Source organism: Dipodomys spectabilis, unplaced genomic scaffold, assembly GCF_019054845.1.
Source record: "Dipodomys spectabilis isolate Male_0828 unplaced genomic scaffold, ASM1905484v1 ptg000266l, whole genome shotgun sequence".
Classification (NCBI taxonomy): Eukaryota; Metazoa; Chordata; class Mammalia; order Rodentia; family Heteromyidae; genus Dipodomys; species Dipodomys spectabilis.
Genome location: NW_024870943.1, coordinates 1,360,293 through 1,372,373, shown reverse-complemented (window position 1 = coordinate 1,372,373; position 12,081 = coordinate 1,360,293). Strand labels below are relative to the sequence as shown.

General features: G+C 53.0%; 1 pseudogene; it reads left to right on the top strand.

Moving 5' to 3' along the window:
* Positions 1 to 2,722: 2,722 nt before the first annotated feature.
* The window catches only part of LOC122125532, an 85,644-nt pseudogene continuing 76,285 nt past the window's right edge, over positions 2,723 to 12,081 (top strand).

Sequence of the window (12,081 nt, the reverse complement as noted above, 5' to 3'; positions counted from 1 at the left end):
ACTACACTGCTGTAGCCAAAAAAAAAAGTCTGTGCATTTGTCAAAAGTTAAAATATTGTTCTTAATGACATCTAACCCTGGTAACACTTTTTAAAATAGACTAAGCTTATAGGTTCCTGGCTGGGTAGGAGCAACACCCTGAGTAAGCTTGAAGAAATTACAGAAGATGAATCTTCACCCATCATCCCCTTTTTAGAACAAGGGACCAGAGTCATAAAAATAATTTTGGCAAAATAGACAGAAGCAAAAGGCATGGAAAATAGTAGTACAGGCCTGAGCCCTCTAAATCTGCCTAGAAAATGAGCCGTATTAAAAGAACTATCTAGTGAAAAAGGTTGTCATCTTGGTAAATTGTCCTGGGCTATTGTCAAAATAGTCTTAAAAACTAGTGGAGCGAGGGGTGGGGGCTGGGCCTCCTTACAGGTTCTGAGTGCTGAAGTTTACACTCTCCATATCAGCAGCACTTCCTTGTAGGTCCTTTGCTTTGCTGTTCCATGGGCGTCCCATGTAGCTCTGGGAGCTCTTGTCATGGGGCTGAGTTCCGGGTTCGGGGGTTTCTCCATTTATCGCAGTTGGCAGGTCTGACATCAATACCTCAGGAGGCTTCTGCACGGGTTATCTGCAGGCAGCCCCCTGTGTCTCTGGGACCCCGGCGGCCCCTGCTGGGTCGTTGCAATTGGCAGGTCTGACAGGGGTACCTCAGGAGGCTTCTGAGCTATCTGCAGGCAGCTACCTGAGTCTCTGGGACTCCAGTAGCCCCCGCTGGGCGGGCTGGAGGTGGCCAGCTACATAAGATCAAGCTACATATAAATGAATTCCCCCCACACTGAGAGGAACTGCTGCCACAGATGGGTAAGAGGGGGTGCCAGTCTGACCAACCTAAGACAAGGCCTTCAGCTTCACTCAGAAGTTCCCAATGACATGTAAGGCAGACATGATGATCCACCCAACCTGAGACAGGAGGGTTCACTTCTTTAAACAAAGACAGGGGAGAGATTGGGAGCTGACAGTAAAGTTTGTTTGTTTGTTTGTTTGTATGGATCTTGTCCTGGGGCCTGAACTCTGGGCCTGGGCACTTTCCCTCAGCTCTTCAGCTCAGGCTAGCACTTTAACACTTGAGCCACAGCGCCACTTCTGGCTTTTTTCTTTTTGCTTAAGGACCCACCCTCAATTCAGAGTGAACTTATCATGGGATGTTGAAACACTCACCCACAGACACTACTTTCCTATTCACCAGCACTGGCTCAGGACTTGGAAATAGCTTACAGCCCATGTGTAAAGACAAACAAAATTCCCTGATTTTTCTCCACATTTCCAGCACAGTCAACAGAAAAGCTGTGGCCCTGAAAAGTGGGATCATTTCTCCCCAGTAGAAAGCAAGCATTTCCTTTTTTTTTTCTTTCTTTTTCTTTATCTGAGACTAGAACTTCAACTGGGTATCTGATGCTTTTGTTCATTGGCTGGTGCTCTACCACCAGAGTCATAACTCCCTCCCCGAGTATTTCCTTATGCAACAGCAGACACAGTCTGGCACCTCTAATTCGGTTCACTTCTCACCCTAACTTCCCCTGCTGCGGATGTGAAGTCCCAGGTTGCTTGCCTGTGTTTCTTACTCTGCCCCCACGTGGGGATGATCAGCTCAAAGGAATCAGGAGCGGGGACAAATCCTCACGGGTTTACCATAAGGATGCCACTGAAAAGAAGTGTATGGCAAGGCCCCCGGAGCCGAGTGCTTTGTCTACACCCCCTACGCTCCATGAACCCTCACATCTTCAGCTTTCTGGAAGCTCTCCAAATCCTCTGGTTTTGTCCTATATATATATATATATATATATATATATATATATATATATATATATATATATATATATATATATATATATACAGACTTCATTGGATGGGGAAGACTGTGTCAAAGTGTGATCAAGCAGAAAGGGTGTGACAGGGTGCTGACAGGGCCAGGCTCGGGGCCTAGCAGCACCTCCGTCTGCATTCTTTGGCCCTCCTGTTGGCACGTGGGGCTGGACCCGTCCCGTAATTAGTCTTGGGATTTACCGTCAGACACTGGTCAGGATTCTGCTGCAATGGCTCTGAGATGGAAACTCTGGGTCCAGTAGTTATCATGGCCCTCTTCTGAAACAAACCTCAGGTTCTATGGCCTGCATTCCAGAGGGAGTTAATGAGTCAGAAACTGTGCACCCAGACCCACCTTTACAGTCTCGGGTTCCCATTCACCCATGGTGTTATGCACAGCACAGCTGTGGATGCCCCTATGTGGTCATTGCTATTTTGAGAAAAGATCTTACTATGTACGCCAAGCTGGATTGAAGTCATGATTCTTCCACATCAGTCTGCTGAGTACTGGGATTACAGGTGTGCATCAGCATACCTGACTTTTGTTTTTGTAGTAATAGTATCCTATTGTTTGTTCTCTTACCATCACCGTTAGCCACAAGTCTTGTGTTTAAATGTCTGTTCCACCAGCCGTCCTCTTAGGTCTGTGAGCTGGCCAGTTTCTGCTTTGTGCTGAGCCTCACAGGATTAACGCTGTGAGCCACTTCACACATTATACGATGGCTTTGAGGGTTCAGTGAGGTCGCAGGTGTATGTGCCTTGTCTAGGGCCTGGCCCAGAGTATGCATGCATGCATGCTATGCAGCGGCTGCTACTAAGTGGAGTATGAGGTGTAGTAGCCAGTGGTGGGCAGCGTGTGTGATCGTACATGAACTCGGAAAGTGCGCTGTTTCTATTGAACTTTGCCCTCCAGGTCAGAGGAGGGCATGGTGGGTGTGTTGAACGTCTGCTCCCAGCACTGTGGAGCTCCTTTGAGTCTGGGATTACTGACATTCTCCCTCCTTATTCTCTCCTCAGCTTCACCTCAACAGCATCAAGAAGCTGTCCACCATCGCCTTGGCCCTTGGAGCAGAAAGGACCCAAAGTATACTCCTCTCCTTCCTTACAGGTGGGCACTCTTGGGGCCCTGTGCTGTGGGGGTGCCTGGAGATGGCTTCTGCTTAATAAGAGAAGCCCATGGCGGGGGCCCTGGATGATGGGGTACAGAGGCTGAGGGGCAGATAGACAAGCTTTATGTACTGCAGGACTGTGTTGAGGGGAAGGCTGAGGAAGAGAAAGGTGGAGGCAGAATGTCCTCTCGAAAGTCTGCTGGAAGGCAGCCGCAGACCAGAGTGAGACTCCCAACCTGAGACCTGCCTTGGGCTCTGCCAGGAGGACACAGTCGTGTTACTCGTATTAGAGATATGGAGAGCGTTCAGTCTGTTTAACACCTAAGTGTCGGCTGGGAGGACAGTCTCATCAATGTTCTGCCTGCCTGGATGGAAAGAACTGGGGCTTGGGATGGGGGGAATGTGGGAGCTTCAAACCAAGAGCTGCCGGGTATCCAGACACAATGGGCTCAGAGCCCCAAGGGACTTTAGGTCCCTTCTTTGGACTTGCTGCCTGGGAGCATCTCCAGTTGCATGTGGCAGGTGCCGTGTCCTTTGGGAAAAGGTGGTGCTGTCCAGACAGAAAAGCAGAAGCCTCAGTCTCACGCCAGCAGAACATACAGGATTGGTTTTGTTAGCGATTACTGCAGCATGATCGTGGGGTAGAGCAAAATGCCAAGCTGGCATCTTAAAGTATAGCAGTGTAGTGTCGCGGTTCTGGAGGTGGTGCTCTGAGCACTGGGTGCTGCACTTCCATTGGTAAGTCCTAGGTCTGAATGGAAGAATCCCAGAGATCACCTTTGCCCTGGCCTGCCCTGCCCAGCCCTGAGGCCTGAGACTGTGGCTGGGCTTGGCACTGTCTTCAGGTAGAAGCCAGGCACAGAGGACGGTGGTTGGGGCAGTCTGGGGGAGGGGCAGCCTGCAAAGGCTCCAGGAGGCAGTAGCTGAATGAGTCTGAACAGATAGAAAAGGATTTTTGGCAGAGAACAGTGCTGAGAGTGTAAGCTGTACCTGAACAGGAAATCTGCTTGCCACAGTGTTGCACAGGATGGGACTCTGTCTCCCTACCCTATGGGGTGTAGAGTGGCCCTGTCATGCAGTGCGCCCCCACCCAACCCAAGCTCGTATCTTGTTCTCTGTGCTGGCTATATGGGAAAACTCTGGGTTCTGACAGCAAGCTAGGGATCTTGGGGCCAGGATACCATGGTACCGGGGCCCCTGAGTGTGCTGTGATGGGAATGCCCTGCCCCTACAGATACCATCTACACTGAGGATGAGGTCTTTCTGGCCCTGGCTGAGCAGCTGGGACCCTTCACGGGCCTGGTGGGGGGTCCAGAGTATGTTCACTGCCTGCTGGTGAGTGGCATGCGTGGTCCTTGCTCCCATCCCCGGGGCAGAGACAGGAGCCATGGAGCTGGGATGGTAGAGGGGTGGGCTGCTGTCCAGGGGGATGGCCTCAGGGCTGGAGGGCTGAGCAGAGCATCAGTGCCACACACCCCTCCCCCACCCCTGCAGCCCCCACTAGAGTCTCTGTCCACCTTGGAGGAGACAGTGGTGCGGGAAAAGGTAGTGGAGTCCTTGTGGGCCATCTCCCACAAGCACTAGCCCTCTGACCTCGTAGCCCACTTCGTGCCCCTGGTGAAATGGCTAGAGGGGGGTGACTGGTTCGCCTCCCACACCTCAGCCTGCTGCCTCTTCTCCATCTGCTACCCATGAGTGTCTGGTGCTGTGAAGGCAGAGCTCCACCAGTGAATCCCGGGATCCCTTGCCACCGCCTGCCCAATTGCCCCTGGCTGTATCCTCGGATCAGCTCACCTGCTGGGCCTCAGTGGCAGTACCCTCCCCTCCATGGGTGCGTGAATGTGTAGTAAACCTACCTGCTGCTCCGTTGAGCTGCCCAAGCCGAAGGCCACCCCCCTCTTCCTCCTATCCTGCGTGAGGCATCCAATACCCTGGGCGGCAACCATGGAGCTCAATGGTCCACGCCCTCTGATCGCTCTGGATTCCTTGAGTTCCTCCTGCCTAGTGCCACTCTGGATCCCCAGGTACTTCCAGAACCTCTGCTCAGATGACAACCCCATGATGCAGCGGGCCGCAGCTTCCAAGCTGGGGGAGTTGGCCAAGGTCCTGGAGCTGGACAATGTCAAGAGTGAGATCATCCCCATGTTCTCCAACCTAGCCTCTGATGAGCAGGTGGGTCTCTGCTCCGCCCTTCGTCCTCCCCCCCCTTGGACCTTCCCCCATCCTGCCACTGTGCCCTCTGCCCTTATGCCCCGTGGGCACTCAGCACCCCTTCTGCTCCCCAAGACTCCGTGCGGTTGCTAGCGGTAGAGGCATGTGTGAACATTGCCCAGCTCCTGCCCCAGGAGGCTTTGTAGGCCCTGGTGATGACCACACTGCACCAGGTGGCCAAGAACAAGTCCTGGTGCTACATGGTGGCTGACAAGTTCACTGAGGTGGGTGAGGCCTGTAATGGACAGGCAGGGCCAAGGGTGAAGGGAAGAGGGACGCAAGTATGTCCTGCATGGGAACAGGCAGCCTGACCTTCATGGGCAGAGAAGCCAGGGCTGGATCTTGGCAGGGTCAGGGGGGCACATTCACACTGGGAAGCTGTCACTTGCCCTGCTTTGTACACGGCAAGGACCTGGAAAGGTGGGAAAGTGAAGCTCTCTGTCCTGGGCTCCAAGGGAGACTTTTGTCCTGCCCAGGAGTGGAAGCTGCAGACAGACAAAGAGCTGAGGTAGAAACAGGGCTGCCCACCCGCACTCCATACCAGTTACACTGGTAAAAGAGCATGAGGTCCTTGGTGGGCTACCCTTGTGTGTGCCCTTAGTGTGGACCCATCGGCTCTGGTGATGGTCAGGAGCAAGTGGTGGTCAGGAGCAAGAGTAAGGCATCTCTGGCAACCAAGAAAAAGGCAGAGTCACTAGGCACACATTCATCCAGACGTGTGTTCATACTGGCAACTGGGGCTGTGAACTGGGGCCTTGTGCTCCCTGGGCAGGTGCCCCCCTTCTTGAGGCCTTTGGATTTATTGTTCAGCTAGGATCTCGACCTTTACCTAGGCTAACCTTGGACTCCAAATCTCCTAACTCTGCCTCCTGTATAGCTAGCTAGATTGTAGGTGTGAGCTGCTGTGCCCAGCCCATTTTATACATGTGTACTGTTATTATGCAGGGGATGTACAGAGGGATTACCATGGCATGCATGAGTCAGAGAATGAGGACATTTCCTTTTGTACAGTGTGAGTGTCCGCTGTTCTCTCATTCCCTCCCAGCCCCTGCCTCCCATCTTTACTCACAAGTTGTGCAGTTCACTTTCATCAGTGTCCTGTGAGCTCCATGGATGCACTTTTTTTTCCATCCTTTTTCCCTACTGGACCCTCCTGGAGATAACCCGAGAACAGACTCTTTATCAGATAAAGAACACAGAAGTATCAAAAGCTAAAACCAAAATATATATACATATATCTTGTTTCCACATCTTGGGATTTGTTTCAGTATGTGTAATATTTTATATAAATATGAAGAGACGCTTAGGCATTGGGCCTTTGTGATTCTCTCCTAAGACTACTCTCCTTTGGTCTCACTGTGTGTGAGTCTCTGGAATCCTGTGGCGTTTGTCATATCCCAGTGCATTTTAGATCTAACTTCCTTATATCAGAGAACATGCACCATTAATCTCCAATCTTGACTTACCTCACTTCTCATGATTTGTTCTAGTTCCATCCATTTCCTTGCAAATGACATTATTTTATGCTTCCTAATGACTGTGTAAAGTTCCATTGTCCACATTTTGTGGGTCCACTCATCTACTGTGGGGCATCTGGGCTGTTTGCATATCTTGGCTATTGTGAGTACTGTGGCAGTGAACATGGGTGTGCAGGTGTCCTTGTCATGATACTCAGTGTAGATGCCCAGGAGTGGGTGGGAGGGAAGGTCTGTGTTCAGTATTTGGAGGAACCTGCAGACTGATGTGCTGGGTGGCTGCATTCGTTCACATTCCCACCAGGTGCACAGTAGGGCTCCTTTTCTCCACATCCCCACCAGCATTTGTTCGAATTCACAATGCTGGCTAATCTAACTGGATTAAGATGGAATCTCAGGGTTGTTGTGATTTGTACTTCCTTCATGCACAGAGATGATGAGCATTTGCTCGTGTGTTTCTTTGCCATTCTTCCCTCTTCGGAGATGTATCTCCTTAGCTCCCCTGCCCATTTAGTGACTCAGCCCACTATATTTTAGTATAAATGTAAAAGCGGCAAACTGTGCATTTCTGGCATAATTTTGGATCCAGTCGCAGAAAGCCCCACTTGGGATAATGTGAACTAAGGTATGTGGCTTCAGCACATGCTGCTGGGGATGAGGCCCGGCTCTGGGGAGAACAGCCTGCCCAGTCTCCAAACCTCTGCACCGCTTCTGCCTGGGTTTTGGCCTCTATAGCTGAGGAGAGAGGCTGCCAGACCCTCTTTCACTCCACACACCCCGCCTCTTCCTGGTTCCAGGTTTACAGCTCCAGAAAGCAGTGGGGCCTGAGATCACCAAGACAGACCTGGTGCCCGCCTTCCAGAACCTGATGAAGAACTGCAAGGCCGAGTTGAGGGCTGCGGCCTCCCACAAGGTGAAAGGTGGGTGCCCATGGCCCATGCTTAAGGAGGGGGAGTCAGGGTGGAGGTGCAGCCAGCTCCATCTCATCCCCCACCCTGGCCTGCAGAGTTCTGCGAGAACCTCTCCGCAGACTGTCGGGAGATCGTGATCATGACCCAGATCTTGCCATGCATCAAGGTAACAGGTTTGCTGGAGGGATTCAGCTGGGCAGGAAAGAGGGCACAGAATAGGCTGTGGAAATGCCCCAGGCACCTGGGTCACAGGCTGCAGCCAAGGAGATGGAGGCATATACCCTGCAGCCCACATTCATGCCCCCTATCAATCATGTGCAGAGAAGGCTGAAGCAGGTCACCTGGGGCCTCCCTCCCTTCTCCCTCCCAGGAACTGGTGTCATATGCCAACCAGCAAGTGAAGTCCCCCTTGGCCTTCATCATCATGGGCCTCTCTCCCATCCTCGTCAAAGACAACACCATCGAGCACCTCCTGCCCCTCTTCCTGGCCCAGCTGAAGGACAAGGTGAATCTCCTCTCCCCCAGTCTCCCAACCAGGTGATCAAACGCCATCCTGGAGTCCATTGGATATCCCCATGGCCAGCCCGGGGCTGGGGCAATGGCCCTGGGGAGATGGCAACTCTGTAAGGTGTTACTGTGGGGTGGCACACCCCTCCACACATTCTGGGCCGCCTTGGGCCAGGCATCACTGGAGCCCCATCCTCTACAGTGCCCGGAGGTGCAGCTGAACATCATCTCCAACCTGGACTGTGTGAAGGAGGTGATAGGCATCCAGCATCCAGTCGCTGCTGCCCACCATCGTGGAGCTAGCCGAGGATGCCAAGTGGTGGGTGCAGCTGGCCATCATCGAGTACATGCCCCTGCTGGCTGGGCAGCTGGTGTGTGATCCAGGGCATGCCAGGTACGGTGGGGAGGGGAGAGGAGGGTGGCTGGCCTCCCTCACCCTTGGAGCCCTCACCACCTCTCTCCTCTGGCAGGGAGTGGAATTCTTTGATGAGAAACTCAACTTGTTATGCATGGCATGCTGGTGGACCATGGTGAGTCCTGCCAGAAGAAGCTGGCAGCCAGTGGGCGGGGCCACGCCACTGTTCTGTCTGTGCCCTACCCCCTGATGTTTGAACCCTGGGAAAGGCTGGCTTTGAGCCATGACCCACTCTAAAACTCCCCTATGGCCTTACTTTCCCCTGTGCAGTCTATGCCATTCATGAGGCAGCCACCAGCAACCTCAAGAAGCTGGTGGAGAGGTTCAGGAAGGAGTCAGCACATGCCACCATCATCCCCAAGGTGCTGGATATGTCTGGAGACCCCAACTACCTGCACCGCATGACCACCATCTTCTGAATAAACATGAGTGCGGCCCACGTGCCAACTGTACCCAGGAGCCGGCTTACCAGGGGAGGGGCATGCACAACCCTGCTGTGACACCAAGCTTGGGAGTGGAGAGGCCCGAGGCCAAGGCCAGTGGTACACATCTGGAGCTGGGCGGACTCCTGGCATCTGACACCCTTGGCCTGGGCGTGGGTGAGCTGGTGTGAGATACACCATTGGCTGCATGTTCAGAGTTGAGCTCATTGTAAATCATAGTCTCGGGGAGGTGGTGTCAGTTGTGTGCAACCTTTGGATGCCAGAGAGGTTTTGCTCAGCCTCACCACCCAGGCCCAGGTGCCAGTCACTGACTGTACTGATTGTGTACACGTGCTTGCCAGGTTCTGCCGGAGGTGTGCGGGCAGGATATCACTACCAAGTACATGCTGCCCACTGTCATGCGCATGGGAGTGGACCCCGTTGCCAAGGTCCCCTTCAATGTGGCCTAGTCCCTGCAGAAGATCAGGCCCATCCTCCACAACAGGTGAGCTGGGACTCGCTGTTCTTATGCTCCTCTCCAGCTACACTGTTTCTTCCTTTGTGGTGATACTGAGGGTTGACCTCGCTAGGCAAGCATTCTCCCACTTGAGCCATGCCCCAGCGTTTTTTGCCTTGGTTATATTTCACAGAGTGAATGTGTGGCCCAGGCTGCCTGGTCTGTGCATGCTGCTCACACCGCTAGGATAACGGGTGCCACCACGCCCAGCTATTGCTAGAGCTTCCTCAGTGGCTGGGATTCCAGATGTGCACCACTGTGTTCAGCTGCCACTGCTCCCTGCTGCTTCCTCCCAGTGTCAGCTTCACTGTAGACTGAGGAGTCGGCAGTGGCGGTGGCAAGCCTTATGGGGAGGGGTGTGAAGGGAAGGGAAGTGAGGGGTGGCTCAGCAATGCTAGCCATCTGGAGATGCAAGGGAGTGGCCAGGCCTGAACTGAGTTCCCAGCTGTGGGCCCCATCTGCCTCATGCTTCAGCCCTTTCCCCTGTGCTTCCAGCACACTGCAGAACGAGGACAAGCCGGTCCTAGAGAAGCTGACCCATGACCAGGATGTGGACGTCAAGTACGGTGCCCAGGAGGCCTTGGCTGGTGCAGGTTGGGGGTGGGGGGCGGTGGCAGGTGGGAGGGTTGGTGGTGCCCAGGCAGGCAACGGGAGGGACAGAGGGTGGCAGTGCCCAGGCAGGGGCTAGGGGGCCAGACATGCTGGTGGATGGGGAGAGGGTGGTGGGGCCTGGGCAGGGGCGCAAGAGGGCCAGGCTGGACTTCTGTGCCATCCCATTCCTGTTCCTTCAGTTTTGTCTCTTGCCTGATGCTGGAAGAAGAGCCATTGCTTGGGCCTCCAGTGCCCAGCCTTCAGCCCACCCTCGGCTCAGCCCTCCCTGAACTCCTCCTTCATGTAGCCAGTGAGTTGCTGACAGCCCTCCCTGTGCATGGCCTGATCCCAGACCTGGACCCACTCACGTTCCCTGAGCAGCCTGGGGAGACATCGCCCGCCCCCCCCCAAAGGCTGAGGGACACACGGTGGGATGGACAGCAGCCAGGAGGAAGGCGCCACTCCTGCCCTGTAGAGAGAGACGTGAGCATCCGGGTCACTGCCTCTTGCTGCTGAGATGGGAACCCCATCCCCACCTGCCTTCCACCTCCCTCCGCTTACCTCCCCCGCACCCCCACCCCGGTGGTTTATTTGTGTCAACTGTACTGTTTATATTTTATTCCTTTTTTCCCTCTTTTCAAAAAGAAATAAAGGTGTAGAAACAGTCGGCCTTCAGGTCTTAGTGGGTGTTGGGGGGAGGGTCCTGGGGGCTTGGTCTCTGCCCTTTTCTGTGAGGAGACTTAGTCCTAAACACTCACACTGGGTGTCCTGACCCCTAGGCATGCTGCCTGCTGTGGCAGAGCTGGCCAAGGACCCAGGCTGCCTGTGGAGGCTCTACTGTTCCCATCCTCCTATTATTCACATCCTCCTACTGCTCAAGTCCTCTTACTGTTCACTGAGCCACACCCCTGCCCTGGGAAAATCATCCATGTTTTTGATGAGCACATAGCATTGTCTCAAAGCTAATTGATATACAACATAAAACTGACAGTATTTTCCAGATCTGTATACACCTGTCTGAACTGTAAAGCAGTGTCCTGGCTCTACCCTGTGCCTGTCAGCCAGGAGGGAGAGCTGGCCCGGCCTAGTTATAAACCAACACTGCATAGAGATGACACACTTCACCAGCCAAGACTGAAAACTGCAAGTTCCGAGTGGAAAACTGTCGCAAGCAAATGGGAACAGACCTGAAATGGAGCCCCAGTTGCTTGTCCCATGAGAGCAGGGGAGACATCAAACCCAAGTTAGGTTGATGAGATAAAGACCGTTAACTTCTGCTGACAAACAGCGAGCCAGCCCACAGATGCCTACTGGTTTCATGAACTAGTACTACTGGATGCCGTGAACCTGTAAGTCCAGACCAAGTTAGAATGTTGGCTTAAGACACCCTCTCATCAAGAGATAGGCTGTCGAGCCCAAAGTCAGCCATAAGACTTAAGGATCAAATGAAGGAACAAGTTTACAAATTCAAGAATCAAAACCATACCACAACTTTCCAGAACCTCTTGGATGAAGCAAAAGCTTCTCTGAGGGAATTTACCGCTGTGCGGGCCTGCCAGGAAAAAAGTCAGGTGTCTCAAATGCAATCAATGATGAAGCACAGTCTAAAAACAAACCCAGAACAGTGGATACAAAGAGAATCATAAAAATCAGGATAGAGCCAGCCAGGAACTGATGACTGCTCACCACTAATCAGAGCTACATAAGAAGCTCAGATCTGAGGACTGTGGTTCAAAGGCATCAGAAAAGTCAATGAGGCTCATTTTCAATAAACTATCCCCAATTCTGTACAAAGCAGAGCTGTGGCTCAAGTGGTAGCGCACTAGCCTGGAGCGAAAGAAGATTAGCAACAGAGCCCAGGCCCTGAGTTCAAGCCCTAGGACAGGCACACACATAAACCCACACACACACACACACACACACACACACACACACACACACACACTAATCAGGGTAAAAATGAAAGAAATGAAAGAACAATGAGTTCCTTGCTCGTGTTCAGAGCCAGGATTCTAAGAAGCCTTCCCTCATTCTTGCGGTCCACAGCCGCCTCTCCCTCCTTTCTTCTC